This window comes from Bos indicus, chromosome 6, assembly GCF_029378745.1.
Source record: "Bos indicus isolate NIAB-ARS_2022 breed Sahiwal x Tharparkar chromosome 6, NIAB-ARS_B.indTharparkar_mat_pri_1.0, whole genome shotgun sequence".
In the NCBI taxonomy this organism is placed as follows: Eukaryota; Metazoa; Chordata; class Mammalia; order Artiodactyla; family Bovidae; genus Bos; species Bos indicus.
This window is the reverse complement of record NC_091765.1, coordinates 86,783,011-86,796,089: the sequence shown is the minus strand read 5'-3', so window position 1 is coordinate 86,796,089 and position 13,079 is coordinate 86,783,011. Positions and strand designations below refer to the sequence as shown.

General features: G+C 38.9%; 1 protein-coding gene across 23 annotated transcripts in view; it reads right to left on the bottom strand.

Moving 5' to 3' along the window:
* The window catches only part of RUFY3 (RUN and FYVE domain containing 3), a 92,632-nt gene that overhangs the window by 57,955 nt on the left and 21,598 nt on the right, over positions 1–13,079 (bottom strand). The gene's annotated exons all lie outside the window — the stretch shown is intronic.

Below are 13,079 nucleotides of genomic sequence, written 5' to 3'. Positions count from 1 at the left end.
TCAATGTTAAGTAAACCAAGGACAATTTAGCAACTGAGGCTCTGTTAAACTAACAGTAATTGGGTTGGTAACATAATAATAAATATTAGCAAAGGAGCTATCAAGCTAACTTATCAAGCTAACAAAAAAAAAGTTAAGAGGTCCTATTAGAATTAACCAGTAAGTTAAGCCAAGGTCTATTTTATTCCCAAAGTATAGTAAAAAAAAAAAAAAAAAAAAACTATTAGCAGGGAAATACAAACAATCCTGGAAAAAGTAAAATTAAGTTATTGTGATACTGTGATTTATAATAATAAATATATATTTGGTTTTAATTTCCAGTTCCTGACACAGGCTCCTGAAATCTTATAAACTCCTAAGTGATAAGAACACTAGAAACATCTTTTGTTCTAATGAGATTACTCTGGGGGTCTCTCAAATGGGAGTTGGTTCCCATAATTAACAGTTTGGAATTATCAGCACCCCACTCCCACTTCTCTGGAGAGACAAGAGGGGCTGAAAATGGAGTTAATAATGGGTCTTATCCATATAAGGAAGCCTCCTTAAAATCCCAACAGTATGGGGTTCGAAAACTTTCAGGTTGGTGAACATATTCATGAACCAGGAGGGTGACGTACATCAATTAGAAAGGGACAAAAGTTTCTGTGCTCTGGGTCTTCCAGACTTCACTCTACGCGTCTCTTCATCTGGCTGTACGTTTGTATCCTCCAACACATCCTTTCATAAACTGGCAACATAAGTAAAGGTTTCCCTGAGTTGTATGAGCTGTTTAGCAAATAAGTGAATTCAAGAGACAGAAGGTCATGGGAACCTCCGATTTGTAGCCCAGTCAGCTAGAAATGGTGGGTAACCTGGGGACCTGTCACTTGCAGCCAAAGTCTGTGTGTGGTGGGGGTCAGGGAGTAGTCTTGAGGATCTGAGCCCTTGACCTGTGGGATCTGATGCTATCTCCAGGGGAACGGAGTTAGAAATGAGTTAAACTGTGGGACACCCTGCCCTTGTTAAAGAATTGCTGCTATTGGAAAAAATCCCACACATTTGGTGATAAGAAGTGTCAGAAATGAAGAGTTTTTGTGGACCTCAACTGGGTAGCTGCTGTCCATAGAACAGGACACGGTGACATTCTCAGATAAGACAGAGTGCATATCAGAAATATCCTAACTTTTACACCTCTAGAAGAAAGAAAAAAGAAGCCCCAGCAGCCTTTTTAACCCCAGAAAGTAAATGCTAGCAATCTTAGAGAAGCACGGAATTTCTCAGTGTACAATCAGAAGTAAAACTCATCCCCTTCTGCATAGAACATTGTCACTAGCTTAAAGAAAACAGAAAAACATATTAAATGTTATGTAGTTTACAGCTACTGAATCAACTATCCTAAAAAACCACACTGTTGCCTTGGAGAGTTGAGATTTTAATCAGTGTGAGAAACCACAACCAACTACAGCAGTCATAGACAAAAATGAGTTGCAAGGAGGTAGCCAATGGGAACATTCATGATACCATAGCCTTAAAGTTTTTTAATGTTTATGGCAGCTTGGAAATGTGTATAAGAAATTAAAATACATTACTATTTGAGCCAGAAATTCCACTTCTAAAAATGAAAATTGTTCAAGTCAGAAGCACAATGATATACCAAGAATGTTTGTGGTAGCCTAATTTACCTAAAATAACCTAAATGCTTGTAATAAGGGAATAAAGAATTTATGGCACATCCAAACAACTAAGGCATTAAAGGAGGTGGTACAGATTTCCATCTACTGATGTGGAGAGAAACAGGCAGGTCACACAACTCAGGTATACACACAACTTATAAGATTGTGTGAGTTTGTAAATGAACTCCATGTGTATATACTGAAAAAGAGAATCTGGTTACTAAATCCTACTAGTGGTTATTGATAGGTACTAGAATTGTAGATGAATTCTGTTTTATATTTTTTACTTTTCTGTATTTTGTGACCTTTTAAATGTGAATATATTATTTTTTAACTAGAAAAATCAAGTTGTTTTCACTAAAATATTACATAGTAATACTAAATATATTTTCTAGAAGAACCCCATTAATTTTAATACACTGATTTAATTTTAATTATGGGGGAAAATATTTACTTAAAGGCTATTTCACAATAAGTCTGTTTCACTGTCCCTCTACACAAGTATTTCTAAGCTCATCAAATTCTTCTATTTGTTCTCTGACAAAGTTCAAATAGGAAAAACTGCAAGGGAAATAATTTAATATTTACTTCCCTGTACTCAAGAGCACTTCATAGCAATCCAAGGGACTGGTGGGAGCTGGAACAATCACAATGGAAAATCGTGCCCCATTATACTCTCTACCTTCCCCAAAAGGGGCACAACCAAAAAACCCCAAATAATACAGAACCAGAGTGAAGAGGGGGCTTCCCTGGTGCTCAGTTGTAAAGAATCTCCTGCCAAGGAGATGAGGGTTCAATCCCAGGGTTGGCAAGATCCCCTGGAGAAGGAAATGGCAACCCACTCTAGTATTCTTGCCTGGGAAATCCCATGGACAGAGGAGCCTGGAGGGCTACAATCCAAGGGGTCACAAAAGAGTCAGATACTACTGAGCGACTAAACAAATAAAGAGCAGAGAATACTGTGGGTTCCCTCAAATGACAGCCATGCTCTCTTCCCAGTCAGGTCTCACAGGTGCCCAGGCCTGGGAATCCAAAAACTTGAATTCCTGAGCTCCATCACTGAGTACTAGTTACGTAATCTGGTATAGCATTTACTTCTGGAAAATGATACACAACGTCTGTGATTACCTTAAGACACAGGACGTTCTGGCACTGGAAGCTGATGAGCCACAGAAGAGTTATTAATGATGTGAACTACAAAGAAAGGCACACATTAAAAGCTCCATCCAAAAAAGGTCCAGAAGAAGCTCACCAACATAGAGCAAAGACAGTAGAAACGCACCGTGATTAATGACCGTGCACTAAAGCAGATGCCAGTGACAGGAGTAACAAGGAGCTGGGAAGAAACTGAAAGTAGACCTGAAGAAAGCTAATTTTAGGGAGAGCAGCTCAGAGGCAGCACGGAGGCAGCACGGAGCTGTTCTAGTGCTTCATTTGTGGATTGGGGTGCAAAGAGAACCCTGCTGATATTTCTTCCCGATTCAGGATTCTATAAAATCCCAGAGGCAAGTGGGTAAAACTTACCGTACAAGGGAGACAAGCCAGGCTATTTCCAGATCAGAGCAACAAGGAATGAACCTTGTCCAGAAAACTTTGCCTGGCAGGCTTCTGAGATGGCAATAGAATCTATAATCTATTCACTGTGAGAATTTCACAAAGACTGCCCTGTACACGCGTAATCACAACTCAGAGAACCTGACCATGTAAACTTGAGGCTAACCGGCTGGTAGCAACAAATGTTCCAGTACTCTCACTGAGAGCAGACTACAAAAGGAGGCATGCCAAAGGAAAGAACAGTAACATGATTCTATAAAATAGACAATCCTACTCACTGCAGCCCTGAAATTAAAAGACGCTCCTTGCTCCTTGGAAGAAAAGCTATGACCAACCTAGACAGCGTATTAAAAAGCAGAGACATTACTTTGCCAACAAAGGTCTGTCTAGTTAAAGCTATGGTTCTTCCAGTAGTCATGTATGGATGTGAGAGCTGGGACTACAAAGAAAGCTGAGTGCTGAAGAATTGATGCTTTTGAACTGTAGCATTGGAGAAGACTCTTTAGAGTCCCTTGGACTGCAAGGAGATCAAGCCAGTCAATTCTAAAGGAAATCCTGAATATTCTTTGGAGGGACTGATGCTGAAGCTGAAACTCCAATACTTTGGCCACCTGATGCGAAGAACTGGCTCATTGGAAAAGACCCTGATGCTGGGAAAAATTGAAGGGGGGAGAAAAAGGGGATGACAGAGGATGAGATGGTTGGATGGCATCATCGACTCAATGGAAATGAGTTTGACTAAGTTCTGGGAGTTGGTGATGGATAGGGAAGCCTGGCACCCCACTCCAGTATTCCTGCCTGGAAAATCCCATGGACGGAGGAGCCTGGTAGGCTGCAGTCCATGGGGTCACTAAGAATGGACACGACTGAGCAGCTTCACTTTCACTTTTCACTTTTGTGCATTGGAAAAGGAAATGGCAACCCACTCCAGTGTTCTTGCCTGGAGAATCCCAGGGTCGGGGGAGCCTGGTGGGCTGCCGTCCATGGAGTCGCACAGAGTTAGACACAACTGAAGCCACTTAGCAGCAGCAGCAGCAGGGAAGCCTGGCATGCTGCAGTCCATGGGGTCACAAACAGTCGGACACGACTGAGCAACTGAACTGAACTGACCCACTCAGGTTTTATTTTCTGAGCATAGGATAGGCGTAAATTAAATGCTGTACTGAATGCACCCAATCTAGACACTGTGGGCCACACGTGCACTGTATGCAGCGTATAGTTAGCTTTGAAAACAAAGTATGCCAAAAAGTAATGTTTTTTGGCCTGTTACCTGGAAAAACTCAAAATGTCTAACTAGAAATATTAAAAAATTATACTGGACATTGGATCTAAAGCAGTAGTCCTGCTTTTAGAGCTATGGTTCCTGTTCGTGGATGTGGGAAAGTCTGTCACGGAAGATACTTAACTCTGAGGTAGACAGATGGATGAGTACATCCATACATTAGAGCTTTCATAAAGCTTTTTTCTTTAAAGAGAAAACAACACAGTATCCTGATTATAGTAATATATCCTCTTATAGGATATTAGGGGGCAACAGGATGAGATGGTTGGATAGCATCATTGACTCAATGGACATGAGTTTGAGCAAGCTCTGGGAGATAGCGAAGGACAGGGAAGCCTGACGTGCGGCAGTCCATGGGGTCACAATGAGTCAGACACAACTAAGCGACTGAACAATAACAAGAATATTTGGAAGACATAAAGAAGTATGAAGAATATAAAAATCCTCTGTTATTCCACTCTCCAGAGAAGACCACTTTTTACATTTTTGGTACATTTCCTTTCACTTGGGTGTACATGTATCTATATTTAAATCAATTTGTGATCACACTGTATATGTGGCTTGGGAGACAGCTTTTAAAACCTTACTATACTTTAAACAATACCCTAGACCACTAAATATTCTTCCACAACATCATTATCAATGTTTGTGGTACTGATGCTCTACAATTTATTCAATAATTTTCCTGTTAGGTTATTTAAGTTATACTTAAAGTTTTGCTACTATAAATCATAATACTGTGATGATTATACATAGTTGTATATTTTGCCCATATCTGATTATTTCATTGCAATAAATGTCTGGTATAACCATTGGAACTTAATTTTTGAGGCACCTGATTCACACTGATAAAGTGATTTTCAAAAAAGCTGTGCCAATAAATATTCTACCTGAATTTTCCTATATTTTCATCAGCACTGAATAGTATTCACAGATATGTTCAACAAAAAATTATTTGTTATACTAAACTTCTATTTTCAAAATAAAATACAATGAGTGTGAATTATGAGCTAAGTGTTTTCAAAAAAAATTTTAAATATCCAGAAACCATAGTTGTGTGTAATGGAAGGTAAGGTACTACAACAGTCTTCTCTTTTAAAAGTGATCATTTTCTGGGGATTATGGGGCATTTCTGTGTGTGTGCTCAGATGCTCAGTCATGTCTGACTCTTGGCAACCCCATGGATTGTAGCCTGCCAGGCTCCTCTGTCCCTGGGATTCTCTGAAAATTTTAGAGTGCGTTGCCATTTCCTCCTCCAGGGGATCCTCCCCATCCAAGGATGGAACCCGAGTCTGTTGGGTCTCCTGCATTGGCAGGTGGATTCTACCACTAGTACCATATGGGCATTGAGTTCACCTAAAGTGTATTAGATAGCTACCATAAATAGTATATACAGTAATATGAGGCCTTCTTAAGGGTACAAAAGAAAAGTTTTGCCCTAAAGAACTTTCTGTATAATTTTATAAAAGTATGAATCACATAGGCTAAAATAAATCATCAGAGAATGATTTCAAGTGTATTCAATCAAGTGATGGAGACAGAACCCAACGATTCAGGAGATGAAGGATACTGGACTTGTTAAAGAAGGTTCATGGATGAAGGGAGTCAGAGGTCCTTTCTGGTTTCTAATTTAATGTCAGTAAGAAGAATTTAAAGCAGAAATAGTATTAACAACAAGAATAACCATTTTTTCAGTGAAGTACAGAATCACAGCCTGGTTGAAATACGCAAGTATTGAAAAGGAGTTTGAAAAAACCTTTTGATAAGTAAAATTATCCAAAAGAAGGGCACGGGAATAGTTGACTAAAGAATAAGAATTCAACATAGTTATTGTTTCTGACAATCCATAATCACGAACATTACTGCTACCATAAATAGCTTTCCATGTCACCTTGCACCTTCATTTGAGAAACATTTAAAATTTGGCACATAAGGGAGCCACCTGCCCACCAGGTCAGTCTCAGCAGTGCATTATTTTTATTGTTTGACAGCATCTGTACAATCATATAAATATTTTCACAGACTTTATAAAAATGGAAAGAGGAAAAAAAAAACAAGGGGATAAAATGCTAAGGTATCCAATTTAACTGATGGCAATTGCCAAGTATGCCCCAAATGGCATGCTTCTGGCCACATTTGGGTGCTCCCTGGACATAAGCTGGCCAACGCCATGTTCCACTGTGTATAAAACGGATGGAAATATGTCACCAGAGACTGGGAAGAAGACGTCCCTTACTATGTGTGGGTCTATTGCTGAACTTACACTCACTGAATTCTGGTATAGGAAAGTTGCATGTAGGTTGGATCCAGGCTGCCTGAATGACTCCTAGTTCCACCACTTACTACATCTCTGTCAATCTGTAAAATGGGGATGACAGTACCTAGGCTCAGTGGGTTTTTGTACATATTAAATGAGGTAATACATATATATATTACTTAGAGGAAACAGTTCCTGGCACAAAGTAGCTGCTCAATAAAAGACAGCATCTCTTCCTACACCACTGTCGCCATCACTTTTTCAAGAATATTCTACATTCAATATAAAGACTGTCTGAAACAGACTCTTGTACAAGAATGAAAAGTTTATTTTCATGAAGACTTACTTGGCAATTCTATAAAGAATGAATCAGTATAATAGGAAGAGAAATGGCTTGGAGAAAAGCTGAAAATAAGTGTGGGAATCTGAATGTGACACAGTTAGATCCTGGTAGTTGTGGAAATGAAAAGGGAAGACAAAAGTCTTTGTGGTGGAAAAGAGCACCTGTCTCTCTTTTATGCCCTAACACATATGGTACTATTTGTTTAATCATAATAGAAAACTATGATAGCTGGATGCCTTAAATCCAGTTTATATAATTTCATATACACACACACACACAAATGCAGAAAAGATAATTTATATATAGCCAAGTGATGCTTTGGATATCATTAACATATGTTTACTTATGAAAATAACTGAAGCCTTGATTTTTCATCAACTTCAGTTACAGCGGTTTCATTTAAGAATCTTTGAGCTTCACATGGTTTATAATTTTCTTAGTAGAAAATACATGTTCATCATAAAAAATATAAGGGAAGGTTCACACATAAATATGTGAAAATAGAAAGCCTTCTCACAAACTTGCATGTTACTGGTATTCAATATTAGGAGTAATGATTATTTTATTTTTCTGTTAGTTGGGAGAAATTCTTATTTAAGTCTTATTCAAGAGGGCTATTAAAATTCACATATTATATGATGATTTAATATATACTTATTTTATTAAAGTATGGAAATAAACACACACACTAATGAACTTATTCACTATTAAAACACTTCAGATTTTACTGTTAAAAAATAACATTATACACAATCAGAAAAGAAGAAATATACTATTTCTTCACTAACCCTAACATTTTGTCCCTGGTAGAGCATGTAGTTTTATTAGTATTTTTTCTCAAAGAAGTGAAAACTTACTGGAAAGAAAATTTGGAGAGACTGAAAATCTTTCAGCTCTGGTATCCGGATCTCAGCAAATGCTGTCTCCTACCCATTCCCCACCCCTAATGTCCCTTGCCTCCAGTTTATAACCAGATTAACTCTTGCACATCCTTTAGGTCTTAGTTCAAACATGACTTACTTCAACTGAAAAATTTCCCTGGACCTTCCTAATAAAACATGTTTGGCTCTATACCATAGCACTCATGCATGGATGCTCAGGCATGTCCGACTCTTTGTGACCCTATGGACTGTAGCTCTTCCGTCTCCTCTGCCCAGGGAATTTTCCTGGCAAGAATACTGGAGTGGGTTGCCATTTCCTCATCCAGGGGATCTTCCCAGCCCAGGAATTAAATCCGCATTTCCTGTGTTGGCAGGCAGATTTTTTAGCGCTGAGCCACCTGGGAAGCCATTTTATCAATACTTGTTGAACTACCCCACCTCTTGCTTGTCAATAAGCTCAGAAAATACAGAGGAGCAGGCTTGGGCACTGTGCTATACATCAGGACCTAGCATAGTGTGGAGCATAAATTATAGGTGGGACACTTAAGTGTGTGCTGAATGAAGGGCCGAGGGTCTGATCTTATGATTAAAATTATGCATGTTTTTCTAAACATTTATTTTCTTTGGGGGTTCTAATGGTTCCTAAGGTTTTTTCTTCCCCAGGAAAAATAAAGTACACATAAAAAATTTTATATATCAGTTTTTGGATCATCTTCCCAGGTTTAGAAGCCCGGCACTAGACTCTAGTAAGTTGATGCTATGAAGTTTCTTGGTCAACAGCCATTTGGCTTCCCCTGCCAAAATGCCCACTGGGTCATGCACTTTTTTCATTAAAACATATGCAGTTCCCAGGCAGAATGGGGTTTTACTCTTGTGCAATGATATTAATGAGTAAAAATACATTAGGAAATGTCAATGGAGTTATCTCAGAACCAGACACTTTCAGCAGTCACCAAAAAACAAACACTTTCTATTTCATCTTCCGGGGATTATTTTCCTTGCTTATTATATCAGCAGATTATTCCCTACTATATGGGAAAACCTGATATGAAATCTACACCCATACTGTCCCTTGGGAAGTATGGTCACTATGGATTAGAAGTCCATGTCCAGTTCCTATGAAACATGATTGTCCTTTAGCAACCAAGTAGTTCACACTTGTTTTACAGCAGCCTCTGACATTGTTGTTTCATCTTTTTTCCTTGACTGTGAATTCACTCAGGGCAAAGGCCATTATTTCTTAGTCTCTAGAACTGGATTTTGCATCAAGGGATGCTCAATAAATATTTCTGATCAACTGACAGACCAAACACACGTAGTACAGTAGTGCAGGATCCTTACATGTAGTACAGTACCGTTACTACAATCACAGATGTTACATACAAGCTAGCTCCTTATATATTACTGTGTAAGTGCCAGATACTCTAAATGCACACTAAAGCAAAATGTGACTACCAGGGGAAAACTGGACACTTATGCAGTAACAGCGTGTCTGAAGTCAGTCATCACACACAGTTTTCTATAACCAAAGTTCTCTGTAACTTGAAAATCAAAGGCTTGACCAGAGGTTCTCTTCTTAATGTGTCTGCTGCTGTATCATTTCTTTGTAGTCTGCCTCTTACTATCTGTATTTGAAAAAGGTATTTTCTAAGTCAAAAAATAATTCAAATCTTAAGAGTTACCTTTGTAACCAAATGGCCTATTTTACTGTACTAAACTGATCTATTCACTTCTCAATGTCGGATTCCTCTTCTTTAAAAGAAAGTTAATGGGAAAACAAGTATTTCTTAATAACCGACTTTTGTTTTTAACCAATTATTTTCCTGTTTGCAAAGGCCCAAGAAAGGACAATGCTGAAATGTGAATTTAAGCTACTAACCACCTTTAGTCTGTCCAGCAAACAAGCTTAGACTTGTTTAAGCTTGTGGTAGTTTTAAGCTTGGAATAGTTTAAGCTTGGAATAGTCTAGCTTAGACTATTCCAAAAGGTTAAATACAAAAACAGAAACAAAACTAGAAATACATACTAAAAAGGCAAGAGATTTAACAATGGGGCTTACAACTGTTGAAGCTCAAACCATTGTTTCATGAATAACTATTACACAAATAACTAACATTTATAGGGTACAGAGGATGAGATGGCTGGATGGCATCACCAACTCGATGGATGTGAGTTTGAGTAAACTCCGGGAGTTGGTGATGGACAGGAAGGCCTGGCATGCTGCAATTCATGGGGTCGCAAAGAGTCGGACATGACTGAGCGACTGAACTGAACTGAACTTACATTAAATATCTTGCTTAATGCTCCTAACTTACTATCGTGACTACCATTCCTAACAACTTACTATAGTCCAGCCCAGAATCTCACTGTGTGCTGCTTGAAATGTCCCTTCCAGTCCCCACCCACAACAGTATCTGCCTGTGATCCTCTAGTTATCACACAAGGTGGAGCCTAGTCCAAGTGTCACTTCCTGGATGAAGCCTTTCCTGAACCTTCTTCTTGCAATCAAATATTTGGACATTTGTTCCAGGTTTTTACAAAAGTGTACTAAAAGAAATGAGAGATAGCTGATCTCCTTGACCACCAATAAGTACTAAACTAATGAAGTGAGTTTTTATTCCCATGTATTTAAGAATTAAGGTGGGCTGAAACTCTGGGTCTGGTCTACACTGTGGCCAGCAGAGTGAAGACAAGAGCTGTTTTCAGAAAACACAAGTTGGAAACCTCAAAGCTTCTACCAATGAGGCCACAATGAGATTATCGTCTTAAGAAGATACATGACGTTTTTGCCCGTTTTCTCTCATGGGAGTCGGGAGCCCCAACGCAGAATTTGTACAGTCAGATGTCCTTCCTTGTGTCTACGAATCAACTGGGAAGTGTTCTGTGAATACTCGCTGTGTCTGGGCACCGAGTGCTCCATTTTTTGTCAACACAGTAGGGTTCCTGTTATCACTGGTCCAGCAATCACCACTTAAAAGGTTAATAGCTAAATTAAACTTAACAACTGTCTCTAGCATTAATATTAAGGCAGACATTTCTTGGGTTGAAGTCACTGTTTAGACATCCAGAGTTAGCCAGTAGAATAAAATCCCTGTCTTTTATTTACCTGGCTTCCTAGATCACTAAACCTATGGATGTTTTCTTGGGCCTGGACTTTCTTTTATTACTTCTAGGACTAATAATTTGAAATTGTTGCTTCATTTACCCAGCTGAAGGCAGAATTCCAAAAGTCATTGCCAGCCTTTCTCTATTTTCCTCCACCTCTTCTCCAGCTGATTCTAAGGTGTTGGAAACTTTCTATTTGTCTGTTTCCCCTAACCCAAGGATGTGTCACTTGAGCTTAGGTTGCAGCCCTCATATGTTTCCATCACAGATTTCTCCATAGAGAATTCAAACAGCACCACTACAAATGCTTACGTGAACCAAGCAGCTCACTTTTGCTTACTCACAGGTATCTTGCTCAAAAAACAAATAGGTATGCAAACGATTGTTGCTGTTGTTCAGCCGCTAAGTAGAGTCCAACTCTTCCTGATCCCCACAAGACTGTACCCCACCAGGCGCCTCTGTCTACGGGGTTTCCCAGGCAAGGATACAGGAGTGGGTTGCCATTTCCTTCTCCAGGGGATCTTCCCGACCCAAAAAATGAACCTGTGTCTCTTGCACTGGCAGGCGGATTCTTTACCACTGAGCCACCTGGGAAGCCCATTCAAATGATTAAATTTGTTCAAAATTAGAGACAATGACACACTACATTTTATAATTAAGGGAATATATGATACTGTGTGACTTTCAAAATAAGTATTTTAAAAACCAAATATGCAGACTGAGGCATCCGCTGCAAAGACTTCTTGGTAGCATTCTCAAAATGTACTTTTATTCCCTAAAGATTTTTAAAGCTCGAGAGGCTGTTCTAAACAGTACTGGCATTGTATGTGCCTCCAGCTGATGTCTCCTGACCGCCATGCAGCACATTCTGAAACTCAGAGCCAAAGGAAGCTGTCCAACAGACAAACCAATTGTTAAAGGGTGCAAAGGGCCTTAGAAACTACTTAAACATTGCCCTTAAAGACACACCCAAATGACTGCTTTGTGCTTTGATGTTAACCCTCTCTAAAATCGGCTAACTGGGAAAATAAAATCCTTTTCAGAAACAAAGAGTGAAATCTGAGTCATGATAAGATTGCAATGCTTGGTCAAGGGCAAGGAATCACTTTTTCTAACCCAACTGCTAGGTGCGATTCACCTTGTGCCCTCTGTCCTGCAGTATGCCTAAACACTGGGCAGATTTTATGTAAAATTTATTCTCATATGTGAGCATTTCTTTCTTCATTATTTTAAGGGTAGAGAACAAACACTAGTTAAGAGGCCAGTACACAAAGGTACAAAACAATGTGATTCAGATTAATTTTCTTCCTTATGGTATTAAGTTCACAAAATTTAGGGCTAGAAGATAAAAGCCTCTCAGAATTTAGAAAAGGTTCTGGGAGAAAGTCACAAGTCAAGAGACTACAAAGGTCTCAAAGGGACTGACAGTGGAGATTTCACATGGGTCAACAGTTACCACAAACAACTTATAAAAAGCAATGCCCAATCGGTTCCATAGGTAGGAATTACCTTATCAATCATGCTTAACCTTTTAAGGTACTATGCTTTTTTGAGACCGTATTCATTAAATAAGCACTGAACATAAAACTGCTTTCTCATCTAACCTTACAACCTATATTATCTTAAAGAAAGAATGTTTGACCATGTATTTTCTAGATACCACAGCCTGTTTAACATTATATCCTGATGATAGGATACCCTTCGTGAGTGCTTCAACTATATCACGTACGCTCCTATAATTAATTAGTCATGCAATTTTACCTTACTCTATTAAAAACAACTATAATTTCTATAATATGTTAGCATCTAATCAGAATTAACAGCTTTTCCATTGGTTGATTAGGGTCAGATGTGATAAGTGATCTCAAATGTTCTTTACAGCCTTCAAGACAAAGAACTCTAAGCAAGCACCAGCATCTTTTGAAAGGATACCTCAGAGGGCAGGGAAAAAATCTTTTCCCCCAGTAAAGTAGAGAAGGGGAGCTGGTGGTAGGTTTAAGGATGA